Genomic DNA, 10,623 nt, shown 5'->3' with positions numbered 1-10,623 from the left:
CAGTAACAAAGTAAAAAATAAAATTAGACTAGGAAATTAACAGATATGTTAGGAAGAATATAAAAATAAAAATATAGATGAATCAACAACCAGAAGGTACATCAGTATCACAATAGTAAAAAAGAGGAGGAGGGAAAAGAAAAAAAAAAAATAGAAAGAAGAAAAAAAAGGGGGGGTGGCCTTGGCTGTGGAGGGTGGGGCCTAAGCAAGGGTGAAGTTTGGGTGGTGGGCGGAGCCTATGCTTAGTACTTTTCCAGCCCTGTGGGCTGTGGGGGGTGGGGGTTAGGCTCAAGGAACAGAAGGGGCCCCAGGAGTGCCCCCCACCCCTGGTCTCAGAGGGCGGGGCACCTCACCTGGGAGCCCAGCAGGCTCCTCAGGCCCAAGTGGGCGGAGCAAACACCTTCCGCTCCTTTCCTGCTCCTCCTGGATGGCTCCTCCCTCCTGCCTTTCCTGATGTCCCTGGCCTCCCTCCTATGCCCCCAGGACCCACTCAACCTGGAGGGGGCTTTGGAGGGCAGGGGACCGGCCTGGGAGCTCAGCAGTCTCCCCGGCCCGAGTGGGCCAGGCGATCGCCCTCCACTCCTCTCCACCTCTTCCTGGAGAGTGCCTCCTGCCTGCCTCTCCTGATCTCCCCTGCCTCAGGGGTGCCCATCCTGTCTGACCTACACTTCTCCTCACCCCTCAGTCCCCCCACGTCCTACCGGTTCACTTGGACGTGCCTCCCATCTCCTTGGGCATGAGAGTCTCCCACCATTGGCCTGCAGGCACCCTAATTGTGGGGAGATGCTAACTCCGTGTCTTCCCACACCGCCATCTTGACTCTGCCTCTGGCCTAGAGGTTTTAACACAAATTTTTCTTTGAAGTTATTATACAATTGAATAACTTTAGAGTCGTAGTTTCCAAAGTGTGTAACTTCAAGCCCTTGTCCCTCAAGATGCTCCTCCAAGTAATACATTCACTACAAAAATATTTTTTGAGCTCCTGCTGTATGCCCTGGCTGAGGCACTAGGAACAACGGTGAAGAAGAGAGATATACTTACCTGTCCTGTTAGAATGTATAGTTCGGTGGAGAAGATAAATTAGTAAACAAGTGCAAATGAGATTTACACAAACTTGTTTACACAAGTAAAATAAATGTAAATCATGATGAAAATAACAGACTTTGAAGTAAATAATATGAAGAACCTCTTTCTTTTAGAGATTCACAATGCATATTAGTGTATTAATGGCTCTGAGAACTTCTACCTAAGAACATTTACTTAACATTTTCCCAAGAAATTCCCAAATCTTTTTTAGCACTGAATCTTTGTGAGCAATGCTATTAATAAAATAGAACCATTTTTGTGGAACACTGCTTTTTGAAACCAAAGAATCCAATAAACATAAAATTCTGTTAACATTACCTTACATTTTTTGCCAAAGCACATTCACAGATTTTAATAAATTTATATGTATATAATCTGTTTGAATAGATTGAAGATAAAATTATATACAAACATGTATACATATATTAATTTTAATAGATTTATAAGAATATATTTTATAGATTTTGTCTGAAGATAAAATGATGTAGACACATTTATAAATCTGTTAGAGTATATGAGTGTATATCTGTATAAGACAGATATTTCATAGCTAATGTTGTTTCATGAATGAATTTCCATATATCAACATAGTCCAGATGCTTATAATTATTAGTTGCTATGTAGTCCGTAATATTGGTATAGAATTGTTTTCTTAACCCTCAGCTTTAGGATAATACATTTTCTGATTCTTTTGCTACTGTAGCTAACACTGCCTTAACTTCTTTGAAAAATTTACTCTCTGTGATATTAAGTGGAGGGAATATTTCTGATATCAGTATTTTATTAAACATTTAAAATGTATATTTTTTAATGATAAGCTTCAAAATTTCAGTAAAAGCAGATTTGATTCTGGATCTCATAGATGACCACTTTGTAACTGAGTATGCAATTTCAGAACCCATGTTTTTTGCATTTATCATTGCATTGGTGCCTAGCAGTATCACCCTGTCAAAGCCTAATGAGAGAACTCACAGCTGAACAATAAAAAGACAAATAACCCAATTATAAAATGGACACATGATTTGAATACATATTTCTCCAAAGAAGATATGAAAATAACCAACAAGAACATGGAAAGACGCTCAACATCATTAGTTCTTAGAGAAATGCAAATCAAAATTACATGAGGTATCACTTCACACCCACTAGTATGGCTATAATCAAAGTCAGTATTATAATATTAAGAGTTGATGAGAAAGTAGAGAAATTAGAATCCTCATACATTGCTGATGGGAATGTAAAATGGTGCACCTATTTTGAAATAGTTTAACAATTCTACTCCTAGGTATATACCCAAGAGAATTGAGAACATGTCCTTAGGAAATCTTGCACTCAAATGTTCACTGCAGTATTATTTATAATAGCTCAAAAGTGGAAGCAACCTAAACATCTTATCAATTGATAAATGTACAAATGAAATGTAGTATATTCATATAATAGGATATTATTCAGATATTATTATAAAAATAAATGAAATACTGATACAGACTACAACATAGATGAATCTTGAAAAATTAGTTCAGGTGAAAGCTGCCAGACACAAAAGCCCATATATTTTATGATTCCATTATATAAAATGTCCAGAATAGGCAAATACATACAGACAGAAAATAAATTAGTAGTTGTTAATTTACTGGCTGTTGGAAAAGGGAATGGGGAATGACTCCTTAATGGGTAGGGGATTTCTTTTTGATATGATGAATATATCCTGGAATTAGATAAGGGTGATGGTTGCACAACTTTGTGAATATACTAAAAATTACGGAACTGTACACTTTAAAAGATTGAACTTTATAGTATGTAAATTATATTTCAATAATAAAAAATAGTATCAGGAATTGTCTCAAAAAAATTTAATGAGTGAGCAAATGTAGACTTAGTTTCTAACAAGACATTCGCTTCTAGTGAAGACCAAATAACATTAATTTGTGCTCTTCCAAGGTACATTTAGCAGTTGCCAGAAGAGAAAAAAGGGATGGGAGAAATTAGTCACTATCCAGCTCATTTTAATTAAAACATTTTTTATTACATAAATTACAGTTATACAATATAGTGGTTCACTATTTTTAAAGGTTATACACCATTTGTGATTATTATAAAATATCAGCTATATTCCCTGTGTTGTACAGTATATTCTTGTAGCTTATTTTATACCTAATATTTTGTACCTCTTAATCCCCTACCCCTATATTGCCCCTCTTTCCTTCCTTCTCCCCACTGGTAACCACTAGTTTGCTCTCTATCTCTGTGAGTCTGCTTCTTTTTTGTTACATTCAACAGTTTGTTGTATTTTTTTAGATTCCACACATAGGTGATATCATACAGTATTTGTCTTTCTCTGTCTGGCTTATTTTGCTTAGCATAATGCCCTCCAAGTCCATCCATGTTGTTGTGAATGGCAAAACTTCATTCTTTTTTATAGCTGAGTAGATCTGTTGATGGACACTTAGGTTACTTCCATATCTTGGCAATTGTAAATAATGCTGCTATGAACATTGGGGTGCATGTATCTTTTTGAGAGCTCATTTTAAGTATGTTAAACCAGAAGCTCTACAAAGTTACAGTCATTACCACACTCACATTACAAGCAGCAATTTAATTTCTGTCCAACAATATCATTCTTCATACTCAGTTGTCTGTGAACTTTTTGTGAAACCCAGGTCCCCACTGACCAGCTGTGTCTTGATTTCCCCATCTACTAAATGAGTATAATAGTGCCCACCTAATAGAGTTGTTGTGAGTTTTAAATGAGTTGCTATATGTAAAGTGCCTACTACCCATTAACTAGTATATATGTTAGATATTATTTAACAAACTTGCACATTTGTTTTGGTTTCAGAGTTACATACATGTTCTAATCATAAGAAATTTACACAAAGTTTTATATTTGAACGTAATCATGAAATTTTTAAAAGAGAAATTTAAGTCAACGATGTGGCCATTGAGAGTTTTTCCCCCTTCTTTTTTCTTCAAAAGGAGTTCATACCTTACTCAAATTTGAGAATCGCTGGTCTAGAATAAACTTGGGCTTTTTTTCTCTCTCTGTACACCACTTTGGACTCTCTAATACATCACAGGTATCACTTTGCAGTCTTAAAAATTAATAAGGATCAACCATACTCAAGTCCAGTTTTCTTGTTAGTAAGGTTTTAGTTCAAATACTATTGGGTAAGTGAAAAAGGCAGCATGTTGCATGCAAATTTGTGGACTAGGAGTTAGAATGTCTTCAATGACTTATGTAAACCTTTAGCAAGTTGCTTAACCACTCTTGGCCTTAGTTAGAGTGTCTTTGAAATAAAGATTGGCTTTCAGAAATTCCCTGGTGGTCCGGTGGTTAGGACTTGGGGCTTTCACTGCCATGGCCTGGGTTCAATCCCTGGTCAGGGAACTATGATCCTGCAATCCACATGGTGTGGCCAAAAAAAAAGATTGGCTTTCAAGTCCCTTCAAGGTCTACAGTTTTATGACATTTTCAGTATACCTACTATTATATTATGATAAGTTGTTATGTACACCTAGTACTTAAAAAAGAAATGTGCCTTTCAAGGGGACAGACTTTCATTTGGTATCATTCAGTTGGGAGTTTCTAGGTGTTTGTTCTGTCCTTTTCTCATTGCCTGGTATCAGTCTGAATACACAGTTAAATTCCCCAAAGTAGCAGAAGAGAATATAGTCAGAAGGACAAGTTATAGTGATTACTTAAATATCATAAAATTAACTGGAAAATTCACACTTGGCTGCGTAGGATTAAAGAATCATTCCTGATTTTTTTCCACTTTTTTTAACCCATCATATTCTTTTGATGCTCTTTGGGGCACCTTTACCAGCTCTATGTCAAATGTTGTAAAAGGCACTTGTGGTAGCTGGTCTCCAAAGATGGTCTCCCTTGAATTATACCTTCTAGTCGTTATACTGTTGTTCAAGATTTCTGGGCTGGCCCCATTTAACAAATAGAGTACAGTAGTGGTGATGATTTTTAATATCTAAGCCTGGATCACAAAAAAGCCTTGTAGCTTCTGCCTCGGTCTCTTAGAGCTCTTGTTATAAGGGAAACAAGTAGCCACTTAAAATTTACCTTAGACCACCATGCTGTGAGAAAACTCAACCCAGGCTCATAGAGAGGCCATAGGAAGGGACAGATGCCTGACCAGTCTACCCAGTTAAAGTGTAAATCATGTGAGTGAAGAAGCCATCTTGATGTCCAAGGCAAGCCTTCAGATGACTTCAGCCCCATCAACTACCGAGCAAAAGCATGAAAGTCTCCAAAATGAGAATCACCAAGCTGAAGTCAGTCAATTTACAAAACTGTGACAGAAAATAAGTTGTTTTAAGCTGTCGATTTGGCAGAAATTTGTTATGCAGTGATAAGTAAGCTTGTTTAAGGACCAAAAAAATGCTCATTTTCTCTTTTGATCAAGAATATCTACCTTAGGGACTTCCCTGGAAGTCCAGTGGTTAAGACTTTGCGCTCCCAATGCAGGGGGCATGGGTTCGATCCCTGGTTGAGGACCTAAGATCCCACATGCAGCACAGCTTGGCCTAAAAAAAAAAAAAAAATCTACTTTATATCCCTCTCATATGAACTCTTTTAAATAAAGTACAGCCATACCTTTTTTTCGTAGACAATTTCCTTCTTTGTTTCATTTTTAAAAATTTTTCTTTATTTTTGGCTGAGTTGGGTCTTCGCTGCCGTGCAGGGGCTTTCTCTAGTTGCAGCGAGTGGGGGCTACTCTTCGTTGCGGTGCGTGGGCTTCTCACTGCAGTAGCTTCTCTTGTTGTGGAGCACGGGCTCTAGGCGGTTGGGATTCAGTAGTTGCAGCACACGGGTTCAGTAGTTGCAGTGCTCAGGCTTCAGTAGTTGTGGCACACAGGCTCAGGAGTTGTGGCCTGTGGGCTCTAGGGCACAGGCTCAGTAGTTGTGGCACACGGGCTTAGTTGCTCCACGACAATTTCCTTCATTTCATTATTTAAAAAAAAAAATCACAAAGACATTATTTCAGTTTCATGTCATTTCATCATCTTTTTGATACCTGGTTTAAGATGCATTTTCCAGGAATAATTGAGTCATCATCAACATTACGAATCCTGTTGTTAACACCCATGAAAGAAACTTGCTTTAAGAAACAAAACCCAACTGCTCTTTCTATAAGCATAAATGTTTGACCCTTATGACTGTAAAAGGATCAGAGAACATTAGGAGTGGGAGAGATATTAAACAGGAGTCTATTTTAATCTGTTTTCATTATTTTTGACATTGTATTTAACCTAGGTCATTTATTTTAAAACACATTTAAGTAAAATTGAAATGTCATTTAAAATGTTGGAATTTTATAACTCTAAATCCAACTATCTCTAAAAAAGAGATTGCCATGTATTTTTATACAAATGTTTTAAGAACTGACAAAGTGCTTATAAATAATAAAGTGTTTTATAATACTTAATTTCATACAGTACCCCCAAAATAAATTCTATTTAGGTCAAAGTGTTAAAATTTAAAGTTTTATTTTTAAAAACACGTAAGTTGAGGGGAAATGTTTGCTGTAAATTTAAAAGAGTGATGTCAAATATTTAAAATAGTTCATACAAATTCAGAATAGAAGCAAAAGTTTAGGCTCCAATAAATGGACAAAAGAATCGAATGAACATTTTAATAAAGAAGAAATAAAATTGTTTAATAAACAGAGACACTGGGAAAGATACTATCTATGGGCTTTCTATAATCTCTTTATTCTTTTCCTGTTTATTAATTTTGAGCAATTAAGTATTCACCTCTCTAAGCAAGTCACCAAAGGTTTTACCATTTAAAGGACCTTTTTAAAGTTTGCAATACACTTTGTTAAGGCAAAAAGTAAGAGGTAGGTCATTGGCTTAAAAATGCCAAAGATGACATTTCTCTTATTTTTATTATGCAATTATTTAATAAAGGAGTTACCAGACTTCCAATATTCAATATATTTATATACTGGGCCTATTGTTTCCTAGATTATTCTACTCCAGTAAATTTACCCATTTTATGAGCATCTATATGTTTTGAGTCATCTTTTCCAGAAGTATGTCATTAAGAGGGTTCATGTTTATTTTTAAACAGTAACTAATAACTTATTTTTTGTGTTTTTTCAAACTATTGATTTATTTAACAAATATTTATTGAATGTACTTTTTGTGTCTCTCTAAGGGGCTGGGGACACAACAGGCAAAGCAGATCCCCGCCTTTGTGAAGCACGCGTTGGCGTCTCAAATATTTAAACCACGAATTCACCAATGGAGTATGAGTAGATAGAAAAGAAAAGAATTCCAAGGATTGAGCTTTGGAACATTCCAACGTGTGGTGGTGAGAGAGATGAGGAGTAAAGGACAAAGGAAATTAAGATGCCACTAATGAGGTAAGAGAAAACGTGGGACCCTTGAGTGCCCTGGAAGCCAAGTGAAAAGAATATTTCAAGGAAAGGGGTGTAATCAGCTGTGTCAAGTGCTTTTGTGTGATCAAGTAGGATGAGAAATGAGAACAAGATTTAAAATGTGAAGGTCACTGATAACTTACCTCATGGGAGTTGGTTCAGAGAAAGGGAGAACAGAAACTGGAGACAAGTCAAAGAACAGACCAGTCCAAGTATAGACAACTCTTCTTAAGACTTTTGCTGTAAAATAAAGAAGAGAATTGGAGTGGTGACTGGAGGAGAAAACAGGGTCCAGAGCCAGGAACATTTTATGATAGAAAAAAATTGTATACATAGGCTTATGGGGACGATCCCATAGAGAGTAGAAGATGGATGATGCAGAATATAGAGTGGAGAGTTGCTGGAGCCAGATCATCGAGAAGGCAAGAGGGGATGGATTTAGTGCACAAAAGGTGGACTTGACCTTTGCTAGGAGGATGAACAGTTTATCCTCAACAGAAGAAAATGTGCTATAGATGAGTCCAGATGCAGTGAAGTGGCTAGATGTTGTGGATGAGCTTGGGGAAGTTCTCCTCTGACTGCTTCTTTTTTCTCAGTGCTATAGGAAGCAATTGTCCGCTGAGGGTGAGGATGAGGGAAAATGAAACTTTGGGAAAGGAGAGAAAGGCATGAAAAATGGGACAGATAGCACATAATAAGAAGGTAGAAATAGGTCTAAATGTATCAGTAATCACCACAACTATGAATGGAATAAACTTTCCAATCAAAAGGCAAAATTTTCAGACTGGATTGAAACAAACATTTATGCTACTTACATAAGTCAGATGTAAATTGCAAGAACACAGAAAAACTAAAAATTAAGGATTCAAAAGGGGTACCTGTGAAATATCAAGTAAAAGAAACATGATCTAACTATATTACCAGGTAAAATGACTTTAAAGAGAGTTATTACATAATGATAAAATATTCAGTTCACCAAGAAGATAAAGTAATTCTAAATTTTATGTCTCTAATAATGTAGCCTCAAAACATAATATGACAGAACCACAAGGAGATTTTTAAAAAATTTACCACCACAGTAAGAGATTTTAGCACAATTTTTGAGCAATTGAATCTTTAATTAAAATCTTTTTATAAAGTAAAACATAAACAACAAACAAATAAAATCAGGCACACGAGGCTTTCCTGGTCAGTTATCCAAACATTCAAAGAACAGACCAATCCAATATAACACAAACTTTCCAGAAAACAGATGAGAAATAATGTTCCCCAACTTGTTTTATGAGGTTAGCACAACCTTGAAACCAAAGTTAATAAAAAACAGTACAATTTTATTTTTTAATTCAATGTAAAAATTTTTTAAAAATGAACAAACTGCTTGATAGCAAATTTTTAAAAAAGATAATACATTATGATTAAGTTTATTACAAGGATGTTAGATGATTTAACATTAGAAAATATATTACTGTAATGTAATTCACTATACTAACAGTTCAAAGGAGAAAATCATATGATCATCTCAATAGATGCAGAAAAAGCATTCTGCATAACTCTATTCATAAAAAAAATTTAGCAAACAGAATAAAAGGGAACTTTTAAAACTGAAGTATAGGGGCTTCCCCGGGGCTTCCCTGGTGGCGCAGTGGTTAAGAATCCGCCTGCCAATGCAGGGAACAAGGGTTCGAGCCCAGGTCCGGGAAGATCCCACGTGCTGTGGAACAACTAAGCCCGAGCACCACAACTACTGAGTCTGTGCTCTAGAGCCCGCGAGCGACAACCACTGAAGCCTGCGTGCCTAGAGCCTGTGCTCCGCAACAAGAGACGCCACCGCAGTGGGAAGCCTGCACAGCGCGATGAAGAGGAATCCCCTCTCACCACAACTAGGGAAAGCCCGCGTGCAGCAGCGAAGATCCAGCACAGCCAAAAAGAAATAAATTAAATAAATAAATTTAAAAACAAGGGCTTCCCTGGTGGCGCAGTGGTTGAGAATCCGCCTGCCAATGCAGGGGACACGGGTTCGTGCCCCGGTCCGGGAGGATTCCGCATGCCGTGGAGCGGCTGGGCCCGTGAGCCATGGCCTCTGAGCCTGCGCGTCCAGAGCCTGTACTCCGCCATGGGAGAGGCCACAACAGTGAGAGGCCCACGTACCGCAAAAAAAAAAAACAAAAAAAAAAAACAAAAAACAACACACAAAAAACACTGAAATATAGTTGATTTACAATATTGTGTTAGTTTCAGGTGTACAGCAAAGTGATTCAGTTATATATAGAATTTTTTTCAGATTATTTTCCATTATAGGTTATTATAAGATATTTAATATTGTTCCTTGATACAGTAAATCCTTGTTGCTCATGTATTTTGTATATAGTAGTGTATACCTATTAATTTCATACTCCTAATTTATCCCCCCCTCCCTTTCCCCTTTGGTAACTGTAAGTTTCTTTTCTATGTCTGTGAATCTGTTTCTGTTTTGTGAATAGATTCATTTGTATTATTTATTTTTATTTTTTTATTTTTTATAAATGTTAACTCCATTTCTTTTTTTTTTTTTAAATATTTATTTATTTATTTGGCTGCACCGGGTCTTAGTTGCGGCGCGTGGGATCTTTAGTTGCGGCATGATAACTCTTAGTTTAAGCATGTGGGATCTACTTCCCTGAGCAGGGATCAAACCTGGGCCCTCTGCATTGGGAGTGCAGAGTCTTAGCCACTGGACCACCAGGGAAGTCCCTGTATTATTTTTTAGATTCCACAGATAAGTGAGATCATATAATATTTGTCTTTCTCTGACTTACTTCACTTAGTGTAGGTCTAAGTGTAGGTCTATTCTGTAGGTCCATCCATGTTTCTGCAAATGGCAATATTTTATTCTTTTTTATGCAATATTATATGTATATATTATATATATATATGCAATGGAAAATATATATATATCACATCTTGTTTATCCATTAATCTGTTGATGGACACTTCAAATAGTGTGCTGTAAATAGTGCTGCTGTAAACATTGGGTGATGTATCCTTTCAAATTATCATTTTCATCTCTTCTGGATATATACTCAGGAATGGGATTGCTGGATCGTATGGTAGCTCTATTTTTAGTTTTTTAGGGAACCTCCATACTATATAATGTTTGTCT

The 10,623-nt window shown here is 36.7% G+C and overlaps 1 protein-coding gene across 1 annotated transcript in view; it reads left to right on the top strand.

Annotated features, from left to right (window-relative positions):
* The window catches only part of FAM237B (family with sequence similarity 237 member B), a 408,910-nt gene that overhangs the window by 165,800 nt on the left and 232,487 nt on the right, over positions 1-10,623 (top strand). Inside the window, exon 5 of the transcript XR_003679871.2 lies at positions 7,262-7,469. The gene's annotated coding sequence lies outside the window, so the exon portion shown is untranslated. The remainder of the gene's footprint in view (positions 1-7,261; positions 7,470-10,623) is intronic.

The sequence above is a fragment of the Physeter macrocephalus genome, chromosome 5, assembly GCF_002837175.3.
Source record: "Physeter macrocephalus isolate SW-GA chromosome 5, ASM283717v5, whole genome shotgun sequence".
Taxonomy (NCBI): Eukaryota; Metazoa; Chordata; class Mammalia; order Artiodactyla; family Physeteridae; genus Physeter; species Physeter macrocephalus.
The sequence above is the reverse complement of the archived record's forward strand: the minus strand, read 5'-3'. Positions and strand labels throughout refer to the sequence as shown.